Raw genomic sequence first — 19,827 nt, 5'->3', positions numbered from 1 at the left:
GGGGCGCATAAGAGCAGAGACAGAGACAGGATTGTTTAACGAGACGAGAGATTGCGAGGGCTAGAGAGAGGGCACACACTGGGAGGAGATTGTGCTGGTCAGCCATCCCTCAGTGGCTGAGGGCTTTCCAAGGCTGCAGTGGTTCTGCACCAGGAAACAAATGGTTGAGGGTATAACCGACCTTGAGAGCCGGCTGCCTCCTGTGTAAGAAATGGACGTGTCTAACAAGCTTGCTCTATCCCTGGTCCGGAGAGGAGGGCCCGACCCCATGGCTCCCCTTACTCCCAAGGTACCAGTCTCACGTGACATTGTTTTTCCAGAGCCTCCCCAGCAATCTGTGGAAGGTCACAGCCCAAATCTCTGGCTAGCAAGCGACTCCCCTCCTGGTTTCAAAGCCCCCTCACAATTGCACCTTCATTTCTCAGCCTGGATGCCGCCTCAAACTAAACTCTCTTTTGCAGACTTAATCTCTCCAGAGAATGCCATCTTTTCCCTGACTCGGGCAGTGCAGACTCTCCCTGGAGCAGCGGTGCCTGCCACCCGCTCTCCCCAGACTGTGCCCCAGCCCCGGGCCCCCCGCCCTGCCTGCCCATGCTCTGAGGGGTACCCTGAAGACAGACATGAAGGTTGGCCAGAAGGGGCTGAACCAACAGAGAGACAGGGGGCTGGCCAGGTGCCCCCATCCCCATAGCTGCTTGGCAAGTGTGTATACACGCGCACACACACACACACACACACACACACATGCAGAGCCCTGCCCAGTGGCTACACTTTTTCAGAGGGGGCTGATGGATGCGGGGGAGGGATCTGTTGTTTTGCTGTGGACCTGGCCCTTGGGGGTGAGGCCCAACCACCCTTCTCACTCTCCTGCTCCCGCCCTGTCACTCTCAGTGACCATCACAGGAAAGGCACTATGTCCCCAATTAGTGTCTGGTCTCCTTCCCCTCAGGTGACAATCTCCCATCCCTGGCTGACTCTGAGTCTCTTGGCTGCTGTGTTTCTGCCGGAGGGGGTCACTCGGAAGAATGGGGTCCTGTTCCCCCCACCGGGGTCTTTTCTGCATGGCTAGAGAGCCAGCGTTTGCTGGCCAGGAAGGCACATGGGTAAATTCATATACTGCACTCCTCCTTAGGCTTCTGCTCCCAAGACAGTTTATTTAAACAAGGGTTCCTGCATGGAATCCAGTTCTCTAAGAACAAAACTGTGTTTCCAGTTTACCGAAGAACCAGAATAAAAGACATCTCGATGAGCTGTGGCCTTGGGAGGAGAAGCGTCCATAGAAACATCGGTGTGCGTTTTCTGATGCTTCTTTTGGCCTGGTGGCATTAGTTAGCTTATGACTTTTGGTTGGGACATACACGCAATGCCAAACATCTATTCCAGAACTAAACAATTCAAACACTCACCTTCTAGGCCAAAGGTTTTCAAACCTGATTTTAAAATCACTGGAGCCTCATTGTTACAAAATCTATACCAGGAGCCCAATGGTTGAAGTTTGGGTGGGAAGCCCAGAGTCCTCCTCTCTGTGACCCCCCTCAGACCCCTTCTTGAAGGTCATCATTTCCTCCAAGGTACCTCCAAGGAAGCTCTGGCCTACTGGGAGCATGTTTGCAAACCTCTGTTGCTCTTAAAGATGAACTGGATTAAGTCTTGACACTGAATCGATCCAGGTTCAGATAAATTCCAGGTGACATAGTGATGGAAATAAAGATCTCAGAGGAGCCGAACATCTCTCAGCTCATCTGCTGTGCTCCCAGCTGGTGGACTGTAGATTAGGATCTTCCCACACTGCTGGGTGTATCACGGAGCCAGCACAGACTTCTCCCCTCTTAGTTGATCACTTTATCACCCAGTGTTATTTTTCTCTAGTAAGGTCCAGTCCTGAGATAGAACTACGGGAAACATTCAAATCCTAGAGACTAGGTTCCCTTCAGTGTAGAGACTGTGCTGGTCTAAATAATTTGTTAATTCGATAGACACTTACGGAGTCCTTACTGTGAAGTTACCCACTGTGCAGGCACAGAGAATTCCACAGTGGGGGAGAGGGACGCAGTCCCTGCTTCCATGACACGTACAGTTGAGTGGGGACCAGGTAATCAGCTTAAAGAATGTATAATTGCACATTCCTTTTGTGCTCTGAAGGAAAGGAACATGGTTCTAGGAGAGAAGATAGAAATTAGTGGTGGTGGTGGTGATGCCAGTGACAATGGCGGGGATTCAAGCATGATGGTTGTGAGGACGATGGTGGGCGGGAGGAGTTGTGATGTTGCTAATGATGGTGGTGAATGACGGTGGTCATGACGTCAGTGAGGGCAACAGTGACAGCGGTGGTGGTGGTGGTGAAGGTGATATCAACGGTGCTGTAGTGTTGGTGGCAGAGGTGACAATATCAGTTTTGGTGATGATGGTGGGGATGTTGATGATAACGGTGGTTGTTAGTGATGTTATTGGTGTCAGTGGTGGGGGGGTTGGTGGTAGACGTGCGATGTCACTGACGATGGTGGAGGTGGTGGTAGTGGTGATTCAATTCCAGCAGTGGTGGAGATGAAGATGTCAGTGGTGGTGACAGTAGTGCTGGCTTTCATTCAGTTAACAAAAACTGCCTACAATGGCCATCTCTGTATTGATATGGGTGATGGGGTTGGTGGTGACGGCAGTCATGGTGGAGATGAAAATAGAGATAAATTCATTCTGGAAAGACTAGTGTCTACACGCTTCCAATGAGCAAAACCTAAACATAATATTTTTAACTGAGCCATGGTGGTCATGAGCATAGAGATAAAGTAAATGGAAGTGCCCAGGCCCTATCCAAGCTTTCCAAAACTTGGTCCTCAGCCTGATATGAAAGTTTAGATTGGCTATATCTATTCTATGACCTCATCTCATCTCTCCTCCTTTCACTCTTGTTCCAAGCCTCTTCCCTGGAGGTCATTCATTTCCCTTCTCTGGCTACCTTGAATGACCCCAAGACAACTCTTTGTTCCTGGAGCCAGGATAATGGCTCTCTATCCACCTACAGCTTCACAGAGGTGGCATGTATAAAGACCCAAGTTCTCTGGGCCCGAGAGTCTGTGTTTCTGACTCAGAGAGGGATAAAGGAAATGGGCTCTGCACCCACCCTCCAGCTGGCCAGCAGAGCCCAACCCTGGGCTGAAGCCCCTGACCTCTGTCCAGTGAGGGGGAAGGGCTACACCTACTGCAGGGGGAAGGACATAACTAGTGGGACATAGTGAGAGGGGCCTCCACTGCCCAGGACTCAACCCCATTGCTGTGATCAGACTTGAGTTTGGAACACTGGCCTCTCAAGGGTACAAGGGAGGAAGAAAGAGAATGAGTAGGAATTGAAGGAAGACAAAAGAGAAATTCTAGAAAATTGGGGGAGGTAGTGAAATAGGAGGGAATGTGGGGCTTCTTTCTCAACTAACTAAAGGTCATCTTAGTGACCATCAGCAGAGACATCAGTGTCGGCTGAACATAGCAAAGTGACAAATGGTACTTGTGTGCTGATCTCCAAGGCTGATGCTTTCATGGATGTGCTTCCCAGGCCACTGCCCCATCCCAACCACAACACACACACACACACACACACACACACACACACACACACACACACACCCCGCAGCCTTGCGGGTATCACTGGTGGTTTTGTTTTTCAATCTGATTGACATGTAACTATGTCGGAAATGTCTTTTTTGCCTGTCTTTCAGAGAAAGGATGTTCAGGTCCATTTAGACCAAAGGAACGCTCTAGTCCTTCTCCCTTACTGCACTTGCCACCCTCCCCTCCACACGCACACATACACACACTTCAATCCATCACCAAGTCCTGCCAGTTCTACTCCTACATAGACCAGTTGCTCAGTTCTGTCACTGCTGGGGAAGGAATGTGGCTTGACCGTGCTCTCTGACCCCTTTTCCTCTGGGTGGACTCCGACCAGGGTCTGCAAGTCCAGAGCTCATTAGTGCTGGGGCCTGAGCTGCCTCCTTAGTGCCGTCGCCAGCTCATAGTCAGGAGGGGCTGCCCCAGCTCTGGGGCTCCTGGTCCGGTCACCACCAACCCCAATGCGAAGCCTCAGGCCCCAGAATGTGGAGCTGCAGCCCCCTTCCCAAAGGGCAAGGCAGCCAGTCCTCCCTAATCCCACCCTCCCACTAACCCCTTAGGGGCCTGAAGCCCCAGGGGGAGGGAACTGTGACGAGGGGAAATGGGCTGGAGCGCCAGGAGGTCAGGAAGGAGGGCACAATAATCATGGCTGCACTTGCTGAGCAATTCCTATGTCCCCGGCCCTGTGCTAAACATGTCACAGGCTTCCTCTCCCATAATCCTCAAATTCAGAAGACAGAGGCCGTCATCACCCTCATCATCACGGCAAAGTTAGAATGTGAACGCTGACAGCGAACACCAGAGCCCCCACTGTTGGCACCCCAGCCTTGGTCCTGGGGCAGGTCCCCATGTTCATGTCTTCGCCTGCCCACAGCCTTACTCAGGGTCTGCCCTCTCCCCCAAGGTGCACACCCGAGTCTCCTGTCTGGTCCTCCTCCAGGCAGACCCCCATCTCACAGGCCACCCTTCCCCTGGCAACCGAGGACCCACAGGCGGGCCAGGACGTTCTGGGGCTGCACTACCTGGGGGGACGTGCAGGGGCTCTGTCCCACTTCCCTTATCCTGCCCTGGGCAGGATATGCCTGTTATGACCCCAGAAAGTTCGGGGAAGGCCAGATTACAGCCGCGTTTACTACAGCTTGTTTGAAACAACATTCCTTCTCCAGGATGGGGGCTGGGCTGGGGCTCTGGGGTTGCAAGGACATCAGTGCGCAGGGCTTGAGGGTAAGGAGCCAGGAGGGGCTGCCGGGCCTCTCTGCCAGGCGTGGAAATGGCGACAGCAAAGCCCGGGAGTCTGGAATGACCCGACGGGTGAGTCTGGGAGAGGAGGGGTGGAGCAGAGCTGCATAGGAGCAGCCCCCTCCCCTTCCTGGTCCCTGCAGACTCCTCCCTGGATCAGCCACAGGCAGGGAGATGCCACTGGGCAAGACCAAGGTGGAGACGGGGGGAATTTCCAGCCACTGCCAAGTGCTATCCTGCCACGCGTGAGCCATCAGCCACGTGGCCCAGGAGGGAAGGATTTATTTCTGAGGCCTGCAGCAAAAGCACGAGAATCCAAATTGTCCTGCCAGTTTTTTTATTGGATGGAGTGGGCTTAGTGGCTTAACGCCTTCCACACAGGATGGGGGAGGGACTTGCCCAAGGTCACACAGTGAAGGGATTACAGTGTGGGGTGGGGGGACAGGAGTGGCTGTGCTGGGTGCTGTCCTGAACTAAGAACCAGAGCTTGTCTCTGCAGCCAACCCACCCCCACCCTCACCCCACCAGTTCCACCCTGGACCACACCAAAGCCTTCGGCTGCCCTCTCCCCTCTGGCTCTTAACTGGACCACCCCACCTCCCCACCTCAGAGCCCTGCAGGTGACTGACTCTAGAATTAGGCATTCCAAGTTCTTTTCTGAACCAGCACATAAAAGAATAGGGAATTAATAAGTGCCCACGTCTCAAAGGCCTGACCGTCACCTGCAGTGATATGCAAATGACACCTAAACACCCACAGGGCCACACTCAGAAGCTGGGAGCAAATGGCACGCAAATGTATGCAGTCATTATGCAAACAAGGGCAGCCCCTGATTAATGGCCTTGATCCCTCATCCAGACAGCAGCTGTCTCTTTAGGTACAGGCATGGCTGACAGGGAGGGCTGAGCTGTCTCCTGTCAGAAGCATCCTGTGGAAGGGTCAAGAGGAGGGATTGTTCTGACACCCAGCTTGCTGAGGGTCTTCTCTGAGAAATCTGGGAGGGGGTGTTGGTCAGGCAGGAAGGTGTTCTTCTCTGCCAGGGCAAAGTCCTTGGTTCAATGTCAGGCACTCTCTCTGGGAGAGAGTGGGGTGGTGACAGGGATGGTGGAGGTGGCAGAGGTGATGGGAGAGATGGTGGTGGAAGGGATAGGGCTGGAAATAGCTGAGAAGACGACAGAGGTGGAGGGGAGGGTGGAGTTCCTGGTAATGGTGGGGATGACAGAGGTGAAGATGGGCCTGGAGGAGATGGTGGCCATGGCACTGGTGACAGTAAATATGATGGAGGTAATGGTAGTGGTTTCGGCGGTGACAGTAACGGTGGAGGCGATACAGGATGTGATGCTGTGGATGAAATGGAGATGCTAGAGGTAATGATGATGGTTGTGGTGGAAAGGATGGCAACAAGGAGGTGAGGGTGGTGCAAGCCACAAGGAGGAAGAGAATAGTGATAATGGCAATGCTGGCAATGGCAGGTGGTGGTGGTGATAGTGAAGATGTTGGTGGAGGTGCAGGTAACAGAGGCAGTGGGAGAGGGGTGGATGTGGTGAAAGTCACTGCAATGAGCAGCATGAGATGAGAGTGATGGAGAAGTGACACAGAAGGTGATGAGGGGGACTTGGAGAAGATGGGTTCTCAAAACTCTTAAGTTCAGTAGAGGAGGATGTTAGAGAACCTATCAGACCAAAGGCAGGAGGAAGGAGGGAAGGAATCTGAAGAAGAGACACAAGATCTGTTGTGATCAGGAGAGAAGGGGCGAGGCCCCCAAGCATAGACGTAGAGAGAGCTCAGAAACAACTCCTGACTTCTCTCTGCTTGGCAGACTCAGCTACACCACCCAGTCCCACTCAGTGAGGGTGGCAGGCCTGAGGTCTGCAAGTGACCAGTGGGGTGACCTGTGGTTGGAGAAAGCACAGCCCCCCACAGCTGGGCCTCAGTTTCCCCCTCTGTGAAATGGGAGGAAGTATGAAAACCAAGTGAATGGGTGAGTTTGTTCTCTCCTTCCACAGGGACACTGTGGTGACCACAGAGGCACGTGGAGCGGAATGAAGCTGCCTTGTTGAGGGGTGGGGAAGGAGCAGGGGTGGGGCAGGACAGCACATGTAGCTGGGGCTTGGGAGATTGACAAGTTCTTCTTAGGAGAACTCAGAAACGGCCTGGTGTCACTCCTACCCCAGGGCCCAGGTCCTCTCTGCTTCTCCATCACCCTTACCTCATCTTGGTCACTGCAATGACGGTCACCAGAGCTGTCTGCTCTATTTCCTTCCTGGGAGTCCACACCCTAAGCAGGATGCAGAGTGAACTGGTTTAGTCCATGAGCTCTGGAGTTAGACTCCAGGTAACAGTTGTGTGGCCCTGGACACTATACATAACCTCTTTGAGCCTCTGTTTTCTCATCTATAAATTAGGAATAAAAAGACCTACCTTACAGATTGAAACATGAATGACCATAAATGTGTTTAGCCCAGCAAACGTCAACTCAGAGAACTGGTAGCTGTTGGGCAGACGCTGCAGGAGTCAGGTGCACTGTGATCATTTATTCTTTAACCCAAGAAGCAGTAGCCACAGAGAGAAGGCCTCTCCAGGACCTGTGTCTTCCTACAGCCCCAAGGTACAGCCTCTAGAATGAGCCACCTCCTCCTTCCGGTGGAACCTGCACCTGCACGTTAGTCCTGAAGAGGGCGCACATCCTCCACGAGCCAGGACTCCCCTGGAAGGCCAGGCTGCCCCAGGGAAGAGGCACCCTACCTGACCAGAGTCACTCTGCAGTCCCTGTGCTCTGGCTGGGGTGGAGGGGTGGCAGGGGAGGAAGCCTAGCCCCCCTGGGCCAGAGCTGTTTTGGGGGGCTGGAAGGGGGCGGCGGAAGGAATCTGTGGTTCATGGTTCTCAGAAGTCCTAAGCCTTCCCCTCCGGCTGCAGATTTGCCAGGAAGTGGTAATTAGCTTGGGACAGGAGAGCCATCGGGGTCCCCCTGGAAGCATCTCTTGACAGCTCCAGAGCCCCGCGGGTGGATGCAGTAAGCACCATGTCCTCCTCCACGCCCCCTCTCTTGGCTGGGAATCCCCCCACACACCGTGGCTCAGCGTGATTCGCTGTGAGTGGCGACAATCATCCCAATGGCCCAGATGACGGCCTGCGTGTATGCAGGGTGGCCTGAGGAGAGCGGGATCTGGATGAGTCACCTCCTGGAATAGTGATGAGGGCTGCCTGGAGAGGATCTGTCTGGCAGCCTCCTCCCCAGGCCCACAGGTCTTCATCTGCGCACACCACGTGCTCAAACACCTGGGACTCTGCCATTCCCACCAGCAGAAGCTCTGTTCTGAGATGCACCCGGCACAGGGAGCAGCTGCACCAGCCATGCTCCCCGGCCGCAGGGCAGCTTCGGGGCCAGCACTCGGCACCTGCCGCGGTCAGGGCTCCATGTGTCAGAGACCCCCTCTGTTTTCTCTAGCCCACATCCAGACATCACCTGTTTCACAGTGTGACCGACCATTCGAGGACCTCGCCTATGTTTTCTACCCCCAAGACCAGCAGTGTCCAATAGAAATATAATGTGACCCACAAATGTATTTTTTAATATTTTAATAGCCACGTTAAAAAAGTAAAAAAGAGGGCTTCCCTGGTGGCGCCGTGGTTGAGAGTCCGCCTGCCGATGCAGGGGACACGGGTTCGTGCCCCGGTCCGGGAAGATCCCACATGCCGCGGAGCGGCTGGGCCCGTGAGCCATGGCCGCTGAGCCTGCGCGTCCGGAGCCTGTGCTCCGCAACGGGAGAGGCCACAACAGTGAGAGGCCCGCGTACCGCAAAAAAAAAAAAAAAAAAAAGTAAAAAAGAAACAGGTGAAAAGATTTACCTAACCCAGTACAACCATAAGATTATTATGTGCTATATAATACACTTGCAGCACATCTTAATTGGAATGAGCCACATTTCAAGCGCTCAGTAGCCACACGTGGCCACTGAGTGGCTCCTGTGTGGGGCAGCGTGTGTTCGACGGTCATTGCACTTGTCACCTTCTGATGCCTGGTCTTGGTAAGTGCTGACTGCCTGGCTTACAGGCTGGTGGTCTCCTGGGGATCCTGCAGCAGCAGGGGCCGGGGCCCCATGAACTGCAGGTTCTCCACCTTTGATCCTCTCAGTTAGGAGGCCCCTGGGAGCCTCTGGGGGACCTGGAACCCACTCACAGCTGGGTTGGGCCGCCAAGTCCTGCCCGGGGAGCCCCCATTGCACAGGAAGCTGCTGTCCGGTACAGGCCCCTCAGAGCACCTGCTTCAAACCCAGTCCTCAGGGCCCTCGAGGCACCAAGCTGCACCCCCAGAGCTGCTTGCCTTGCCCACAGCCTCACCTGGGGTCAATAGCCCTCTGCCCTGCCTGAGGGGGGCTTTGTGCAGCCCGTAGGGGAAGTCATTATTTAAAGAGTGAAAAGGAGAGGGTGAGGATAGTGGTCCAGGAGGCAAAGGTCTGAAGGTGGGATCTGGGGACAGGAGATGACAGAAGACCAAAGGGAAATTAGGGAAGAGAAAGGAGCAGCTGTCAGCCTTGGAGGGATGTGTGTGTGTGTGTGCATGAGAGAGATCATGTGCGCTGAATGCCAGTCTGGACACAGGGTGGAAACATGGAAGTTTCTGAGCCAGGGAAGGAAGGAATGCAGTGAAGTCTGGGTTTGAGGCACGTTAATCTAGAGCCCATACAGAATGGACTGGGAAGGGAGAGATGAGTAAGGAAGTAACCACTCTGGGACAATTAAAAACGTGGACTGTGACCGTCTGTGGTTGTCTCCAGCCTGGGATGGGGGCCTCCATGCAGAGGTCCGCAGAGAGAAGTGGGCCAAAAGCTTTAAGACTCCCTCTGCGTGTGTCTGGGAGGTTGGGCAGCTCCCACAGAGGGATCCCAGTGGCTTCTGGCACTGCAACTGTGAGTTAGGTGGGGTTTGCTTCACTCCCCTTCTCTACTCTGGATTCCAGGGTGTGAGGGCTGAGCTGCAAGCCCTGGGCTCCTGAAAAGCCAACACATTCCCAGCCCACTGCGATCCAATGTGTGGCTTTCGTAAGAATTTTAAAAGGCTATCCCCTCTGGGCAGATGCAGCCCCTTGGCAGATGGTACCTTTGTGCCAAGCAAGAGGTGCCCAGTGTGGGCTGCACTTCAACCACCATCTCCTCCTTGGCCAAGCCCCAGCACATAAACCACATGACCATTCCCAGCGGTCCTGCATAACTCCCAGCATTAAGGGAAACTACAAAGGTGACAAGTCAATCTTGAAACCCACAAGCAGCCAGAGATGAGTCTCCCTCCTGCATCCCCCTCCTCTTCTGGATCAGGGGCCCAGAGCTACCAGGGACTGGATGGTGACGGGGAAGCACGGGGCGGGGGCAAGCTTGCCGGGCCTAGGGAGTCACAGCAGCTGGCCCACGGGCCCAGGCACAAAGCCTGCTACATCTCGTATCCTTGGAAGCCAGGTGAAAGCAACCCTAGGAGGGAGGCACAACAGAGAGTAGAATTCGTTTTCAAAAAAACTGAGGGCAAAAGAGGTTAAGTGACCTGCTCAAGATGACACAGCTAATAAGAAAATGGTGGATAGTGAGAGGCAATATCACAGGGCAGTGAAGGTACCAGGCAGACCTAGGGTTCATCCTGGCCCTGACCTTGGCCATTCATTTCACCTTTCTATCAGTTTGTTCCTCCATAAAATAAATAATAGCTACTGCTCCTCCTAGGATTAAAGTCGGCAGCACATGTAAAGTACTTAGTAACAGTTCTAGAAACTGGGACTAAAACCCCCATTTCTTGCTCAGGGAGAGATGTGGACACACTGCGGAGCTCCTCAATAGATGAAAAAGCTCAGGATGTTAGAAAGTTGTCCAAGTACCGGGCCCGCAGGCCTTAGGAAGAAGGCTCAGAGAGGCGTGCCTTCCACAGCTGTAGGAGCCCTGCAGGACCAGAGTGAGTATGGCCTGTGGGGCTCCCAGACCCTCCCCATGAGCTGCTCTCAGCCAAGGCCACATCCGCTGCCCAGGGCAGCACCATCCAAGAACTGCTCAGCACGGGTCATGGGCCAGCTCTCTGCCACATGGGGCGGCTCTGCCACATGGAATCATCTGTGACTCCATAGCGGTTCGGCTGCCTGGTCTGCCCACCTCTGCTGCCTTCACTCCCTACAGGTGAGGGGCACTCCCCACTCAAACCCCTACATGCAAACCTTTATCGCTAAGTCTGCTTCCCAGGTGTATTCATTTCCTCTGGCCGCTGTAACAAATCACCGCAAACTTCGTGGCTTAAAACGACATCCATTTATTCTCCTACAGCTCGGGAGGCCAGAGGTCCAAAATCAAGTCTCACTGGGCTGAAGTCAAGGTGTCAGCAGTGTTGGTTCCTCTTGGAGACTCCAGGGGAGAATCTGTTTCCTTGTCTTTTCTAGCTTCTGGAGGCTGCCTGAATTCCTTGGCTGGTGGCCCCTTTCGCACATCACTCCAACCTCTGCGTCCATTGTCATGTTTCCTACTTCCTCCTTTGACCTGCTTACCTCCCTCTCATAAGGACCCTTGGGATTACATCTGGGGTCCACTGGATGATCCAGGGTAATCTCTCCATCTCAAGAGCCCTAACTTAATCACAGCTGCAAAGTCCCTTTTGCCATGTAAGGTAACATTCACAGGTTCTGGGGATTAGGACGTAGATATCTTTCTTTGGCGCGGAGTGGCGGGTGATGCTCTTCGGCCTACGACACCAAGGAACCGAACCTAAGAAAGCAGCCTTCCTCCCTTAAGCTGGAGGCCCACTGTGACACTCTTCCTCTCCTTCCAAGCATCCTCTGTGACACTCCCCAGCAAGGGCAGTCTGACCCACCAAAGGATGCTGGCAGGGGTCTGGCTATGAAAGGATTGCTTCTGGTGGCAGTGGATCCCTAGTCTCGAGGGCGTGTGATATCCAGTTACCAGGAAGGTGAAAGCAGGCTAGGAAGGCTTTGAAGTCCAGGAATGCCTGCCCCCTCTTTCCTCTACCTCTAAACATCCCTCATCGTTCCAGGCTTGGCTGCCTCAGCCCCGGCACAACAGCTGTCTCCTCTCTGACTCTACCACGCTCCCTGATGCCTCCACTGGTGCATGTCCCCACCCTGCTCCCTGCATCTGTCATTGCACGGCTGCACTTCCCTAGACTATGCAGACAGGTCCTCCTTTTCTCACCTCCTTGATGCCTGACATGGGGTCTGTTCCCCTGGAGAGCAGAGCCCTGTCTGCTTCCAATCAATCAAATAAATGCTTGCAGAACTGGTCACGGCGAGCCAATCCGTGATGCCCAAGGAGAAATATGGAAGCGCAAGGTGTCGGCTAGGGCTCGGGCTGTTCAGTCTGAGTTGGTGCAGGCTGGGCGGGCTGCTTCTGCTCCTGTAGACCCACCTGCTTGCTCTCCTGGGCTCTGAGCAACTCCACAGTCTGCATGTAGCTCACCTTATCCCCAGCCCCAGGGGCCTTGCAACAGTTCCCCTGTTGTCCCCGTACTTTTTGTAATAATTTATATTCTCTGTATCGTCTCTCATTCTTCCCATAAGTCAGTCCTCTCTGGCTTCTGCCCCTTTATTCCTCTGAAACTGCCCTCCCCAGAGTCACCAACGACCCCCGTGCTGCCCAATGCAAAGGCAGCCGTCAAAAGGCACCGGCCACATGGGCTTCTCTGCCACTTCCCAGCCTGGGACCCAGGTCCTAGGCATCTTGGTTTCTCTTCATAAGGGCATTTTCTGACCCTGGACTGAACTTGGCACCCACGTGAGTCAGATTGGAATGCCAGGGGCATTGACACCAGAAGAGCAGCCCTCCGCCAACAAGGAATGAACTGTGGTGGATGAATAACCCTGCTTCCCACCCTTGATTGGACAGTTCTGAAGCGTGTTCCATATGTCAGAGGGGCCCCACCCGGCCGGGGCTCCAAATGCCCACAGCAGTAGCCTGATCATTAACACATGCTTTCTCTGCTTATCCCCATCCTGTCCCGTTCCCTACTCCCTCACCTGCTTCCTGGAATCACCTGGCAAACAAATGACTTCACCCAAATCCTTGTCAAGAGGCCTGTTTTCATGGAAACCGAACTAAGGCAACAGATCACATTACCCTCCTCACTGCCTTCCAGAAAAGACCGGGCTCCTTCAAAGCCCTCCAGGACCCGGGCTCGTGTCTGCCTGTTCTGCACCACTCTCACCTTCCCCAGCCTCAAACTTCACACTCTGGTAACACTGAACTGCTCGTGGTCACCAGCACCACCCACAGCAGCTATGTCCCCCGTGACCCCATCCCCACACGTGGTCTGGCTCCTGCCCTCTGCTGGGAATGCCCTTCCGCCCTCTCTTGTACCTCGGCCTTCTGCTCAACGCAGGTATTTCATCTTGGAAGGCTTCCTTAGCGACTATGGAAGTCAGTCCTCCGGCTCCCTGCCCCACCCTAAGGTGAGCGTACTGTGAAGCCAGCTTCAAGGAAGTAGTAGCCAGGATGGAGGGAGGTGTTGGCCCAGAGCCGAGCCCCATCATGCCCAGTGAGACCTTGCCCTGGGGAGGCTGCAGTGGGCTGCTCTGTGGTCAGCCCTGTCAGCAGCCCCCTCCTAGGTCCTGTAGGCAGGAAGGAAGCCCCTTGCACCCCCTTGCCTGGAGGTGTGCTGAAATCAGCTGGCACTGACTCAGAAGAACCAAACTTGTGCATCTCTTCCCAATTCTGCATTCAGTGACATTGTGCTGGTAGCTTGGAATCAGCCATGGTGAGAGAATTAACACCATGGAAATTGGAAATGCTACAAGGCAAGGATTTCGTTTTCTTCAGAGAGCTACTACTGCCTTTGCCCCATCCCCACCCCCTGCCACCTGTGGCTCCCAGGTGTAATGGAATCCTGAGTGTGTTTGTGGGTTCGTAGCACAGGTTCTGACTCTGATTTCCCTCAAGAGGCAGGACAGAGTCAGCTAGATGGAGGGAGGTCAACTGGGCAGCATGGTGCCAAGGAGCCAGGGACCAGCGTACAGCTGGGAAAGCAGAGCAGGGAGCAACTGGGGCTGGAAGACAAGGCCAGGGGTGTGTGTGTGTGTGTGTGTGTGTGTGTGTGTGTGTGTGTGTGTAAGTGTGAGAGAGAGAGAGAGACTCCAAGAGGAACAGAGACAGCAAAGGAGAGACAAGGAGGGGAGAGACATGGAGAGATAAAGCAAACACAGACAAAACAAACAAAAAACACAAAAGAAGGGAAGAAGACAGAGTGGGACAAGGCGAATGGAGACAGAGGCAGAAAGGCAAGGAAGACAAACCAAAATGGAGAAAGCCAGGGGCCGAAATGGAAGAATCTAGGGACAGAGGTGAAAATTGGGAAGTGATGAGCAAAGACAGCAGCACGAGAGGACCCAGAAGGGCAAGCAGGCCCAGGCCTAGCTGACGATGACAACTGCTCCCACCGTGTTGGGCTCCTGGTGCACCGTAGGGGGTGGGGGTGGGGCAGCTTGCTACCGAGGCCCGGAGAACCAGGTTCCCACGCCGCCCACCCCAGCCAGGTATGAATACCTCCTCAGGTGTCAATCAGCTCCTCGATTCAAAGATGCAAACGTTTGGACTTCGTTGGTGGCGCAGTAGTTGAGAGTCCGCCTGCCGATGCAGGGGACACGGGTTCGTGCCCCGGTCCGGGAAGATCCCACATGCCGCGGAGCAGCTGGGCCCGTGAGCCATTAAAAAAAAAAAAAAAAAAAAAAAGATGCAAATCTTTGATTGCTTCTTCAATTTAGGCATTAAATCCCTCAGTAATTCAATAATACATTGCCCAATTACAGGACACAGGACGGGACGAGCGATTTTTAAATTAGGTAAAAAAAAATATTTAGGCAATCAAATTGCTAAGTGACCTGATTGTTGCTGAAAGAAATTCCCTCAGAAATGCACCCCTGAGTTTTTTATTCTGCCCTGTTAAATTGACCTGTGGATGGGACACGCAGATTTAGGAGTCTGCTTGCCGGCTCTTCCCAGCTGAAACCAGCACATCCTTGAGGTTAGGGTCCCTGGATTCATGCCCTTCCCCTTGCTGGGTGGTGCGCTGAAGTCAGCTGGTGCTGGTTCAAAACAACAAACTTGCGCACCTCTTCCCAGTTCTACATCCTGCGCAGCATGTGGAGAGGCTGACATTGGTCATGGGGCCGGGGGTGGGGGCGGGGGCAGTGGTACCATGGAAGTTGGCAGCTGCTACAGGCCAGGGCTTCCTTTTCTCCTCAGAAAGCCACCATTGCCTTCACCCACCTGCTCCACGCCCAGCAATCTATGGCTCCCAAGTGAGCTGAACTGCGAGCCCTCCTGTGGATTTATAGCATTTGCCCCAGGTCCTGGCTGTGAGCCCCCTCGGGGGCAGAGCAGAAGCCCTGTGGAGGTGGTCAAAGCGGGCAGCTTGGTGTCTATGTGGACCTGCTGGGGCCTGTCCCGGGGCAGGCCTGTCCCTGAGCCTCCCCTCAAGGCAGTGCGGTCTAGAGGGAAGAGAACTCAGACAAGGAAATCCAGGCCCAGCAAGGGAAGTCACTGGCCATGCGTCACGTGCAATGTGGCTGGGTGTGGGTGGGGCACAGGCAGGTCTCCTGTGCTCCAGCTTCGGGGCCTCTCTTGCAGCCTCAGCTGCTCAGACTCAGAGTCCCAGAAGGTTCGTGGTGCTACTTCTACATAGAAAAGTATTGTTGTTGTTTATATCAGGAAGGTGTGCCCTGGTGCCTGGTGGCCCTTTGTGCTGCCCACCTTGAAGGATGTGGTGGGTAGGTGAACGGGGGGACCTAAGTGGGGAGAAGGGTGGAGAGAAATGTCAGAAAAGCATCTCAAGTGTTGCACTGGGGTGAGAGACCCTCCCTCTTCTAGGTCTTTCCACCCACGTTGTCAGTAAACTCCAACTTGTTCTCTGAGTGAGTGAAACCTGAGGGGGAGGGGCAGTTTGAAGAGAAGGATGAGGGACCAGCCGCATCGGTTACACAAGGACGGGACAAAGTGGTTGAGGAGGAGGGCAGATGGGGACAGAACCACAGACATGTGAGAAGAAGGCAGGAACTTCTCTCTCTATTCCTCTGGGAAGCAGAGTGCTTGGGAAAACCAAGCCCAAGGCACATCCACAGCAAGTGCCTCAATCTTCCCTTGTGAGAAAGAAGAGGGATGTCTGGGCCCATGAGGAGGGGCAACTGAGGTCACGTAACTCAAAGGGGCCTAACCCCAACCCTCCAGCAGGTGGCTGCAGTGCTTTGGGTCTGAGCTTTGCCAAACGTTGGTCTACAGATCCCCCGCCTCACCCCCAAGCTGGAATGGCTCATAGGCCAATATCATGTATGTGGAGAAGACAATCGGAAAGGCCTGGAAGATTCTCTTCTGCAAGCCCTATTCTCTGTCCCACCAGCCGTGATATAGTAGGGACTCCCCTTCAGAGAGAGACCCCCAACCAGCCATGGTTCCATGCAAAGCTGGCCACAGAGACCCAACCCTGAGGGCGAGAAGCCAGGCCAGTCAGGTGGGCACCTCATTCCCATTCATTCATATTCTCTCTCTCTCTCTCCCTCCTCCCAGCCAATCTGGGTCCTCACTCTCCATCAGCTAACTAGCCCATAGCAAACAGCTAAATATAGTCCCTTATTCCCTGAATCCCAGAAACCGCCACTGTCCATCAACATTCATTTCTCAGTCATTCCAGCCACGAGCCAGCTGCTGCTCCTGGAACCTCACTGGCTGCTCTCAAGCCCATTTTTTTTGGGGGGTAGGGGGGTGTCTGCATGTAACGAAAACACAAGTTTGAGAGGGCAGATTTAGAAGGTGTGAAACCGGCATGGACTTTGGAATCAGGGAGACAAGGGTTCGAATCTTACCTTCACCACTTCCTAGCTGTGTGACCTCAGGCAAGTTACTTAACCTCCCTGAGCTGCTCATCCTCATCTGTATAATGGGACTAATACTGCCTGGCTCACGTGACTAGGACAGAAACTAGAATTATAATGCCTGCCCAGAAAATGGTGTTATTGAGGTCTGTAAAATCAGTTGCTTTGTTATGGACAGAGTATCTCTCCCTATGCCCTGACCCGGGACTTCCTCTTTGACACTGGGAGAACCAGACACACACACATACCCACACACACACACACACACACACCCCTACACACACACGAAGGCATGTGCACATTTATCGGCTCCGAGTACAGGCGCACAGAGGACGGGCTGACTGAGGCAAGAGGAATGGTCAGGGAATATGCGGTACCCACCACCCTGCCAACCTGCCTCTGCTCTTCCCTCCAGGGCCGGGCCTGGGCCCTGGATGTGTGAAGAAGCTTTGGCGCCCTCTGCTGACGACGGTGCTACCTGCAGCCCACATCTGACCTAGCTAGAGCCTGTGTAACAGGCCCTGGGTGCCTGGGGGAACTCCCCTCCCTCTAGTGCAGGAAGAGGGAAAACCAGAAGGGAGAAGAAAGAAAGGCGATTCAGGACAAAAGGAGAAGGGAAGAGTGGAGCCTGGGCCCCTTCTGTCCCCAGAGCCATCAGGATGGAGGATCAAGCTATGCAGCCCCTCCATCAACCACAGCAGTTGCTCATAGCAGAGTCACCTCTTCAGATGCTCATCACGACCTTCTGGAGACCTCATGGTGACACAACAAGTCCCCAGGGAGTTTCTCAGGCTCTGTCTGTGATGCCCGAAAGTCCATAACGGGCCAGGAAGACTTTGCTACTTTCTCTGGAAATGCCAAGGCTCAGACCTTCAGTCTTAGAGGCAGGAGAGCTGAATGGTAAAAACTTGTGGACTTGGGAGCCAGACAGACCTGGGCAGAGGGCCAGTACTGGCCCTCACTAGCCACGTGCCCTTGGGTTCCTAATCTTTCCAACTTAACCTCTGCACCCTCATCCTCTAAATGGATGGAAATAATACAGCTGCTGTGATGATTCAATGAAAACTCATATAGAGCACAGCCCACGGCCTGGCACGTAGTAAGTGGACAATAAATGCGAGCTATTATGATTTCTGTGATTGTTCCCCTTGCCGTGGGCTTCCTGAGGGGTGAAGGCCACAGTGTCATCAGAACTTCTGCAGCTTGTGTGGCACCCTGGCAGGTGGAGGGATGGTGGGGTCGTCAGAGCCCCATCCTTACACAAGACCACAGTGTCGAAAGGTCAGATGCCTGCCGGGAACACCAGCTGTGAATGCCTGATGGCACCGATCCTCTTCTTTCTGGGATGGGCCTTCCCTACTCCTCTGCGGAGCTGCCCTCCCCAACCAGGCTGACTGTCCAGGGTGTGAATCTGGCCTGACCCGACCAGTGGAGCCGTCCTCTGGGATTTTTAGACTTGGAACCACTGAGAGTCAGTTCTCTCTTGGGACACAACCTGGAAGCCGTCAGTGGCCATATTTTCTGTCTTCTGGACAAAACCTGTGTATAGTGAGAGGAAAGAACGAGGCTGACCTGCAGCAGGAAGGAAAAACGAGGGCTGGGAGAGGGCTGGTTCCAGATGTCACCCGTGCCCACCTGCATCACCAGCACTCCCCTGACTCAACTACTGAACACTTACTTAGATTCTGTGAGATGCTCCGGGATCCCTCCAGTAAGTCCCCACTTCTACATAAGCTAACATGAGTTGGGCTCCTGTCCCTTGCAAGCAAAAGGACAAGACATGCTCCTTGACCCCCTCGGTCCCCGGCCGATGGGCCTCCCCTCTCTGTCTCCACTCACAGAAGCTCCCATCCCCTTTTATACATTCCTTACCCCCAAAATGTTCCAAAGCTGGTTTTTTCCCCTTTTGCTTTTAAGAAAGAGTTTTTCAAGTGAAACACATTCATTGCAGAGTCTCGATTTGTTGGAGTATAAACATGAAATTGTTTTCTAACAACTAACCCCCCCATCACCCAGCTGTGTCCTGCTGAAAGCCCCTTTCCCGCTGGGTGGCAGGGCTCTTAATGACATCTTGGTTGCATCGCACAACTCCCCTACCATTTTCATCTATTGGAACAGTCTCGTTTCAGCAATCAACACTCAGTCCTGTTCATCTCCCCCGGCAGAGCTGAGACCCCAGAGTGAGAGGGAATCCGGCTCTAGAGCCGTCTTCCTCCTCTCTGTTCTAGGGATCTCTGGGGCTGGGGGGCCAGGAGAGGGGTGTGGAAGCAAATCTCACAAGCCTGTCCTCTCCTGGCTGCATTGCCACTGCTTCTCTGGCTACTCCGACCCATCCTCTGTTCAAAAGCTGACTCTCTAGGAGGGCCCGTGCATTTCTTGAAGCCTTAGAGCAAGGCCCTCCTGGGTGAGGCACCAGCATGTCAGCTTGAGCCCAGCTACCTCCCACAGTGCTCTGTCTCCCCGCCCTGCCATCTGTCTCCTATTTCCCTTTCCCCTCCCCAGGCAGTCCGGAGGTATATCACAGAGTCCACAGATGAAGCAGACACCCACCTGGGGATGACAAGCTTGTCTCGCCTTACAAGAAATTCCCTGTGGCTTCAGGGAGGAAAAGCACCTGGCCATCACCCCCCAAGAGGGGAGAGAGTAGCCTCGGCCACATGCACTGCACTCCCCACGTGGCAAATGACTCTCTCCCACCTGGCTCCTCTTCCAGTCACTGTGGGCCATTATGATGCCGAGGAGAGAAGAGCCAGTCCAACCCCCTTGCGAGCCCCGCGGAAGAGAGATGGTGTGAGCTCCCGGCACTCACTGGTGACTCTCTGAATGTAGGGACACAGGGTCCCTGGTGTCTTTTGTTCTCAGTTTGGGGTCTTAGCTTCATCTGGAATAAGACAAGTCCCACACAGCGGCAGGTCATGCTGTTGCAGGGCTCTCCTCCCTCCCAGAGCCCAGCTGAATTGATCAAAAGAATATAAAAGAAGGGAAAGCCCAAATAAATAAATATATAAATACATTATTTTAAATTGAATTTTAAAAAAGAAGGGCAAGGCTGAGTCAGCTTGGAAGCCAGGGGAAGCACATTCCCATGGCAGGAATGCTGAGGATGTGCGGAAAATATGCACGATCCGGATTGAAGGGAGACCCCG

The sequence above is a fragment of the Neophocaena asiaeorientalis genome, unplaced genomic scaffold (assembly GCF_003031525.2).
Source record: "Neophocaena asiaeorientalis asiaeorientalis breed wild unplaced genomic scaffold, Neophocaena_asiaeorientalis_V1.1 scaffold54, whole genome shotgun sequence".
Lineage (NCBI taxonomy): Eukaryota > Metazoa > Chordata > Mammalia > Artiodactyla > Phocoenidae > Neophocaena > Neophocaena asiaeorientalis.
Note: the sequence above shows the minus strand (reverse complement) of the source record.